The sequence below is a fragment of the Notamacropus eugenii genome, chromosome 6 (genome assembly GCF_028372415.1).
Source record: "Notamacropus eugenii isolate mMacEug1 chromosome 6, mMacEug1.pri_v2, whole genome shotgun sequence".
NCBI classification, from domain to species: Eukaryota; Metazoa; Chordata; class Mammalia; order Diprotodontia; family Macropodidae; genus Notamacropus; species Notamacropus eugenii.
In genome coordinates this window covers 94,666,602-94,676,245 of record NC_092877.1, presented here as the reverse complement: position 1 = coordinate 94,676,245, position 9,644 = coordinate 94,666,602, and the positions used below count along the sequence as shown (strand labels likewise).

Genomic DNA, 9,644 nt, shown 5'->3' with positions numbered 1-9,644 from the left:
CCAGATTTCTAAAACACCTCAAAATGTCAGCCAGAATATATTGAATCCATAGAAATGGCAATGATTAAATGTCCTTCTCTTTACTCTTTACCAAGATAAGCTGTGGGTTATTATTTCTAATTGTCTGCACTGCCTTTGGACAGCTTTTTTTTTCTTTTCCTTTCTGCTCATCCACATCTGATGAATGAACAAATGATTTGAAAATAATTTAAGAAGTCAATCTGTGCCAAACACTATGCTAAGTGTTAGGGATAGAAATATAAAAGGAAGCCAGTCCCTGATCTCAAGGAACTTGCCTTCCAAAGGGGATGGAAAACACACATAGGTGAATGATACTTTGCTTTGAGAAGTCACAGGGAAGGTGAGTAAAATGATAAGAGGAGCTTATTGACCCCTTTGCAGTAAAATGGCAGTGTTGCTTTGATTATATTTCCAGATCTGGAAAACTAGCTGAGAAGTAGTAGGAGAGGAGGTAGCAAGGGAGAACAGGGTATGATGGGAGCAGAGCAGAAGACAAGAATGTGGCCAGTGTGAAATTTGAAGGATGGCTGAGGCTGACTGGGCATAGTGAGCCATGTAGAGCATTCACCAGAAAGGACAGTGTAGGTCTCAGGGCCATATTCCAGAACTGCCTAGAGAATGTTCTCTAGTGTAGGGAATACCGGAGGCAGGATATACGTGAGGCAAGATCCAGTGATCTGGAGGGTAGAATGTATGCGGGACAGATGGCAGGCAGATATCTAGTATTTCTGCAGTGTCTCCAGAAAGTTCTAAAACAGTTAAACTTGGGGGGTATCTTGGGGGAAAGATGTCAGTTTCTTAAAATGCTTTGTCATAAGAGAAACTGTTCAAATGCACATTGACATTCAGTTCCATTTCAGAGAATAAAATAAAGATGAAGGAACTGAAAGCAAATCTATTGTATGCTCTCTAGGTTGAGCACACATATAAGCAGTCCCCAGATTTATTATGGAGTGCTCTGAGTTCCCAGTAAAAATGACTTTGCTTGGCTTATCTGTTCAGAAGCACACAATTATTGGTGAGACTACAATGACCAAAGATAATTTCTGTTTAAAGATAACTCATCCATGAAATGAAGTAGTTAGACAAGGTAATCTCTATGTCCCTTCCAGCTGGAACATTTTCTCAGATTTTCCATGCCTGCTCCTAAAGCCTGCTAATCAAACTGCTTTGTACGCTCCCCAGGACGTTACTCTTCCAACAGCATGCTGTTTACCTGGGAATTCTCCAGATTTGATCCAGAGTTTCAAGAAATGCAGCTTCGTGAGCCACTGCTACACTCTGAATACAATCCTGTCTGGGAAAGAACTGGTCAGGGATTCTGCACCTGTTTTTGCTGCTGATATTGGCAGTGATAGAGTTATCATTACTAGGTGTCCTAAGGCAGAATGACGTTTATATGTTAAACTTTGATTTTTGGCAGTCAAACTGCTCCTGCTTTCTACCACAGAGCCTTTCTTATCCAGGATCTGCCAGGGGGTATTGGCTGCATGCCCCATCTCCCATATTGACTTCGCTCATTGAAATCCTGTTGTTAGCTGTTTGACATGGAAAAAGAGTTCGGTTTCATGAATAACAAATTAAGTCTTATATACATTAAATTGTTTGAGCCTCATCACAACACTGTAAGAAGGGTATAGGTATAGTATAGATATTATTATCCCCATCTCACAGATAAAGAATCTGAGGTGCAATGACTTACCCATGAATGTTAGAGGAGACATTGAGATCCAGATTTAGTCAGGTCATGTGGTCTACCACTACTCAGGTTCTAACTTCAACTCCAGCTTGCTTTCCATGGCACTGCTAATCCAGACTTTTTCTCTTACCAAGTTCAGCGTTCTCTCTACTACACATCACTTCTCAATTAGCACAGGGTTTTAAAAAAAAAATCCTAGGAATAAAATAATATGGTACTTTTCATTTCACACAACTTCACTGTGTAGGAGCTGTGTGTGCAGCATGAGGAGCTAGCCTTGTTTCAAAGTCACACTTTGTACTCACATTTTGTACTTTGTTTCACTCATGCATGTAGAATGATTCATGGATAGAGAACTGGCTAAAAAAGATCATTGGCTTCTGAACTGGCACGTTTGTACTTGGGTCGTCAAAGACAGGTAACAGCCTATCTCAGCCTCAAAAACACTCAAGGGAAACAAAAAAAGTTTTGTTTCTTATCAGATCTTAGGGGACACATAGGTAATGACATATATGTAGACAGCATCCTATCATGAAGAATACAATTTTGTCATTGGAAGGAATCCAGTTCAGTGGCTCCAATCCAGATACAGCAATACAATGGAAAAAGAACAGGATTTAAAGCCTTGCTCTGATATTGACTCTCTTTGACCTTAGAAATGTTTTTTTTACGTTGCTGAGTCTCAATTTCCATCTCTACCATAAGGGAGTTGGATTAGATGAGCTTTGTGATCTCCTCTAGTTCTAAATCTATCCTTTAGTCCAAAGAGAGTATGACTTTCCTAAAGTCATGAAACTACTTAGTGTCCTAGATCGGTCCAGAAAGTCCTTGCCTCCTTCCTGCTCTCTACATACTTACTTCAATTTAAATTCAATTTAACAAACACAGTCCTTTCATTTCATGCTTACAGAATGTCAGCCTCACATTGTGAAAGTCCATAGAGTGTATAAATGGTCAAGGACTGGGAACTTGTTGCACTTTGGTAGAAAATTAGGAAGGAGAGAATCACAGAAATCACAGAACCTTAGAATTGGAAGGGTCTTTGGTAACCGTCCAGTCAAAACACTGCCTCATTAAAAATCCCCAGTCCTCTCTACATCATTTCTAATAAGATGTGATGTGATAAGTGTTCTATCAACAACTATCAACAAAACACATTTTTTAAGCAAAAGCAAGTTCTTTTCTCATTGGCTGAGGGCAAGGGTAGAGGGGAGGTGAGTGTGTGGGTGAGTATGTTATCTTCCCATCTTGATGGCATTTGAGGAAAGGAAAGGAACTATCATCTCTGTTTCAAGTCCTTCATTTCTCTTTTGTATCTCTTCCCTGAAGTGTTCCAACCATTCTATTGTATCATGTAGGGATTTCTGATCCAAATATCTTAGAGCTGTCTGCCAAAGGACGTGAAGGTCATGATAAATAAACTGATAGAAAGTGATTCTGAAATTACTTTTCCTCTCTTTTCAAATGATAATTTCTTGTCTTTTTAAATAAATGTTTTTACTGATATTTCTTTCTTTCTTACATCAGCATCACTTCCTTATGACTTCCCCTTACTTGCTTAATAGAAGCCTCCCTAGTAACAAAGTACAACTAAACAAAATAAGCCAGGTTTGACAAAGTCTTTTCAAAATTCTAGTCTACCGCCTCTCCACTGGGAAGAGGGAGGCCCCCTGCTCCATCATCAGTCCTTGGAAGTTATTTGGTTACTGCACTGTATATGGTTCTGATGTCTTCCAGTGTTGTTTTCCTTACATGATTGTGGCCATTCTAACCATGATTCTAGCGGACTGATGAGGATCTATGCTGCCTACCTCCTGACAGAGAGGTAATGAATTCAGGATTCAGAAGGAGGTAGACATTTTTCATATGGGTAATGTGGGAATTTGTTTTGCTTGATGATGCGTATTTGTTGCAGTTCTTTTTTTTCATTAAATTAAGAAGAGATGAGGAGAGAAAATAAATGCTTATTAATTGAAAATTGAAAATTAAAAAAATCATTAACCTAGTCATTGTGGAGATTATTCTCTTGGTTCAACTCACTTCACTCTGCATCCGTTTCTATAAGTCTTCCCATTTTTTCTGAGTCCTTCATAAACAGTTTCTTAGGAAACAGTATTAATCCATAATTAAAGTTTTAAGTTAGTTTACTTACTGAAAATTCAAATCTTTATATTTCCCTAGGCACTGAAAGGATCTCTGTACATCTTGGACTTTATCTTGGCTTATCCACTTGAACACTGTTTTACTTTTGGGAATGTAGATAATTCAAAGAAGGGATGTTGAGAGGGAGATGTTTGAGGCAATGTGAAGGACATTTGGAAGCACTTACTTCATAGACTCAGGACTACCTTGCCTCACAAAGTTCTCACATCTCAATCTCTCTTGCTGAAATTTCAGCTGCTCCTTTTGTTTTATTCTCGGGGTGATGAAGAACAGTGGACCCAATATCTTCTCCATGATGGTCTTCCTCACCCCCTCAAATAAAGATTGAGAGATTTGCTATGGGGAATTGAGTGGACTGTCTAATAGAATGTGTTTGCGTATGTGTTTCTGCATAAGTTTGATTCTGAATATAGCATAATCCCCTCTCTTCTCCACTCCGTAGTAGGGAAAGCAGATTGTCATAAAGCTAAGGAAGGTCAGAAACTGTCTTTTCTTCCACCCTGGCATTGTCCTGGCCTCAAACCACCCCCCTGCAGGGAGACACAGGTATGATATTCCACCTAGAAAGAAGGCAGGTATCCAGAGATATCTGCATTCCTGTTCTTGGCATGCCCACCTTACTAAAAGCAAACAAGGCTCTTTTGCCAGAAGCTATGCCCTCCAACAGTTAAGGAATGGCATAGGCAGACAGAATAGGAGTAAAGTAAAATGGAAATAGAATATAGTAGTCAGAATTAGAGGTCCTTTAATTTTAGAGCTGAGGAAACTGAGACCCAAAAATATAAAATGACTTGATCAAGGCCATAAGACCCTATAGCCAACCAGTAGGAAGCCAGGATTAGAATCCAGGATTCCTGAATTCCCAAGAGGAAATACAGCATAAACCTAGAAAGAGCATTCAGGAGGAAGGTAACTGGACATTAGATTCTTTCCACCCCATGCTGAAGAAAGTACTTTTAGCATGTTCTCCTAGATACCTCCTTAGATACACTACACACTGCACTTTTACCACATCAGTGTTCCTCGTCTCTTCAATATGAGCTTCCTTACCAGTAGCATAGATTGCAATCACCCCTCCATGTTGTCTCACCCTATCCAATCCTCACCCAATCCAACCCTTTCTTTAAATGTATCATAGAGGAAGTAGACAACTCTCTGCAGGCCTTTTGTTTATTCTTTTAATATTTTGTGGATGTGAGGGCCATCTACCTGGTATCCTCTACTCTTGCTAAAAGTCACTCCCTTTTTATGTTATCTATATCCCAGTGGTCTTTAATGCTGCAACTTCCCAGGTGCAACTCATAACATGCTACAGCCTATTTATGTCAAAGAGTCATCTTTCCATTGGCAAATAGGTTTTTCAGTGAAGAGAGCTGGTTGTAGAAAAGCCTTGGGTATTCAGGACTGCGGCTGCAACCTTGGCAGGCCATCTCCAAATGTTGAGATATTTGAGGTAGGCACCAAAAGTGGGGTAACAAAGGAGTATACTGAAAGGGATGGAGGGAGGTATGAAGAGCTAAAGAACAATTTTGTCTACTTTGTAGTTTTGCCTAGAGTTTGTCCTTTCTGAGAACAGAGTTGCCAAGAAAAGTTCATCTATGTAGACTGATCTTGGGTATAGAAGAATGTGGGTTTGGCTGTGGATTGGATATGAAATGAAGATCAGAAAGTAGAGATCAGGGGGTGGGGTAGTGGGAGGTTGGAAATGGAAGTATGTGTGTTGCAATACAGAGAAGCCTAGATTAGAAGAAACCAGGATGTTCTAGTCTTGGCACTGCTACTAACTTGCTATGTAAACTTAGGCAGGTCACCAGGAAGGAAGAACTTTTATCTAAGTCTCTAGAAATGACTGGAAATTTGAGAATTGGATCTTTCACCTTAGAGTTGCTGATAGATTAAAGAAAATAATGCCAGTCACAGAATGAGACTTACCTTAGATTTTGTGAAAGCAGATTTCAAAGAGTTCAGAGAAGGCATAGGTAGTGCTCCATGGCCTAGGATGCTATAAGGGAAGTCCAAAGGCATGAGACACTCCTTGAGAGCAAAATTCTGACAATTTAAACACAAAAAATTCCAATAGAACAGGGGAAGGTAGGGATGGGAGATAGCTAAGGAAACTGATATGGCTGGGCAGGAAGTTTATTAACCAACTAAAATTTTATTTTTTTATTTTTAAAATAGATTTTTATTGATATCTTCTGTTTTTGCAAAGCTAGGATTTCCTTCTGTATCTCTCTCTCCCATCCCACAAATCCATCCCCATAACAATTTTTTTAAAAGAAGAGAAAAAAATTCAGTAAAACTGATCACTGCATCAAAAAGAATTTAACTTTATATGAAGTGATCCGCACCCACGTACCCTGATATCTGCAAAGGAGCAAGAAGAAGTTCTCTGCTCATATCTTTTCTTTGAGATGTAAATTACTGGTTCTCTACAATTTCACAACATTCACCATTTCATATTTGCAAGGGACATGTGCAGAAGGTGGAAGGAAAAGGCAGGTAACCAAGATTAGTTAGAAAAGAAAAAAGGCTACTATAGTCCTGTAAGAGGCTAGAACTATGAGAAACAGATTAATTATAACCCAGAAGACCAAAAGAACTCACTGATGTGACTAACCACTTGTCAATTACATATTAGAAATCATATCAAATGGGAGACATGCTGTAGGAATATTCTAATTTTCAAAGAGTGGTTAGATTCATTCTCCGTGCTATAGCCTGGTAAACTTCACTTCCATTGTTGGCAAACTTTAAGAAGTATTGAAAGGATATTTTGTGAGCACTTGGAAATACAGGCAGTGATCACCAAAAGTCAGCATAAGGTCATTGATAACTAAACACTCTAAACAGAGGTTCTTAACTCTGTGTGTGTGTGGGTGTGTGTGTGTGATGTACTACTCTTCTAGCCAAGCGAAGCCTATGGAACCTTTTGTGAAATAATGGTTTTAAATATATGAAATAAAGTACATAAGATTACAAAAGTAGCCAATTATATAAAAACATTTATCAAGAAAAAAATTTTTAATTTACTAGTCTCAGATTGCTTACCAGAATTCTCCATGGGGGGAGGGTGAGGAGGGAAGAGAGGGAGAGGATTTGAAATTCCACATTTGAAAAACAGAATGTTAAAATTGTTTTTAAGTGTAAATGGGAGAAAAGAAAATGCTTTTAAAAAAAGTTAATGGACCCTAAGTTAAAATCCTCTGCTATAAGCCAGCCTCATTTCCTATTTGACAAATTAAACTGGTAGGTCAAGAGAAAGCCACGGACATAATATATCTGGAATTCAGTAAGACATTTGCAAATCTTTTATAATATTCTTGTGGACAAGATGGAGCTATGCCCTGGATAATGGCACAATTAGATAAAATTTCAGAACTGGTGGAATAACTATCATAAAAATTATGGTATCAGTCTGGATGGATGTCCCCAATGGAGTACCGCAAGAGTCTCTATAACCTTGGTCCTTTTCTCTTCAGTATTTTTATCAGTGATTTGGATAAAGACCTAGGTGGCTTGCATATCAAATTTTTAGATTACACCAAAACTGAGAAGGATAAGAAATACCTAGGATGGCATAATTAGGCTAAAAAAATAGTTCAATGAAATAAAACACTGGGCTAAATCTAGTGGGATTAAATTTAATAGGGATAAGTCTAAAGCCCTACATCTGATTTCAAAATTCAACTACATAGACTTAGATTTACTAAGGGAGATGTGACTCAGCAGAAATTCATTTGAAAAGGACCAGGAGCAGTTAGTGAACAAACTCAAGATGAGTCAACAATGTGACGTGGTTGGAATAAAATAGCAACAATATATAACAACAATAATAACAACCCAAATTCATTCTTAGACTACATGAATAGAAGCACAGTGTACAGAATGAGAAGGACCGATCTTGTGAAGGTAGACGTGTGATTGACTAGTTATGCGTGTCTTCTCAATTGCCTTTTTCTGAGTTATATTTGTAAATTCCCACCTCAGTGGCTGAGTATATGGATTTCCATTAAGCTGCAACTTGCTTATATTTTGAATTCACATTGATGATATAATTATGCTACACAATTCTTATGTATTTCAGCTTGCAGGTTTTTGGACAGGCATTAGATTGATAACAGTTCAAGAAGTATTTATAGGAATCTAAAATTCTTAGTATCCTCTACTGTAGAGGTGTGAAACTTCCAAGCCAGATTAAAATATAATTGGGGAATATTTAACAAATAAATAAAAATACAATACGATATTTTTTAAAAAAAGAAAGATTGATCTTTCTATATTCTGCCATGAGTGAATATCTGAAATGTGTTAACTTCTAGGCACCATATTTTATAGTCAAATATGAGCCCATTGGTAGAATGTGAGCTACTTGAGAACAGGGACTATTTTATTTTTGTGTTTTTGTCTCTAGTGCCTGACACAATACTCAGATACATAATAGGGGCTTAATAAATGTTTATTGAACTTTAGGAAGGACATTGACAAGAAGAAGTCTGGAATAAGGAAAACAAGATAGCGAGGGACTATATTGTGAGAAAATAAGTTAAGACACTAGGGATGTTTTGACTGAAGAGGACAGGAACATGTCCTTGAGTATTGGAAGGACTGTTAAATAGAAGAGACCTTAGTCTTATTTTGAAAATTCAAAATACAGTGCTGACAATTAACAAGAAAATGAATATTGAAATCAGAAGGAAGTATGAGGAGAAATTGCCAAGAGGTAGGTGCTGTCATGATTTAAAGAAAAAATTCGTAACTATTTGAAGTACCTAAAATGGTAATGGGTTGCCTGGAGAAGCAATGAATTGTCCAATCTCTAGAAATCTTCAAGCAGAAGCTGTATGAGCCCTTATTAGGAATGTTATACAGGGATTTGTGCTTCAGGCTTGAGTTGGACCAAAGAACTTTGGTGGTCTGCTCTGACTCTGGTCTTTGGTTTCCTCTTTTGTAAAATGAGTCTAATAAGTAATATCTTTCCTAAACTTTCTTTCAGCAGCTAGGCCTGAATATTGGAGTCAGGAGGACCTGAGGTCAAATCTGGCCTCATACACTTGCTAGGTTTGTAACCCTGGGCAAGTCACTTAAGCCTGTTTACTTCTGTTTTCTCACCTGTAAAATGAACTAGAGAAGGAAATGGCAAACCACTCCAGTATCTTGGCCAAGAAAACTCCAGTGGGGTCACTAAGAGTTGGACGTGACTGAAGCGATTAAGCAACAAAACTTCCTCACAGATTTGTTCTGAGAAGAAAGTAAAATAATAAATATGAAAGAGCTGTGAAAATTCAAAAGCATTAAATAAATGTAAGATCTTAGTATTAATTACTCTTTTTCCTAGCTTAGCATCTCAATTCAAACTTTTGGCAATTCTTATTATATTTCTGTGTAGAACCTATGTAAGATTGCATGCCTTCTTGGGGAAAAAAGGGAAGAAAATTTAAAACATATGGACATGACTGTTGAAAACTGAAAACAAATTAATAATAATAAAAAAAAGAAGTCACCCTCTTAGATTCTAGTTCTTTTTCCCCACTTTAAGTTGCTTCCTACAGAAGCAGGAAGTTTATTTGACTTGAGACTATTCTCTTGCCAATATCATCTTCTCTCTTAATCTGTCCCCTTCCTATACCCATTTGTTTCACTGTTATGTATGATAGTTTTCTACACCAAACTTGTGTATTTGGGTTCAATCTTCATCTGCCCATTTCAGATAAAAAGTGAGATTCATCTGATGCCCACTTCCTCCATACTTTCTCCCATG

The 9,644-nt window shown here is 37.8% G+C and overlaps 1 long non-coding RNA gene across 1 annotated transcript; it reads left to right on the top strand.

The window, feature by feature from the left end:
• The first annotated feature begins 258 nt into the window (after positions 1-258).
• On the top strand, positions 259-6,939 carry LOC140511458 (uncharacterized). The gene is made up of 3 exons (XR_011969563.1): positions 259-361; positions 1,207-3,545; positions 3,902-6,939. It is a non-coding gene; the product is annotated as an uncharacterized lncRNA (long non-coding RNA).
• The last annotated feature ends 2,705 nt before the right edge of the window (positions 6,940-9,644 follow it).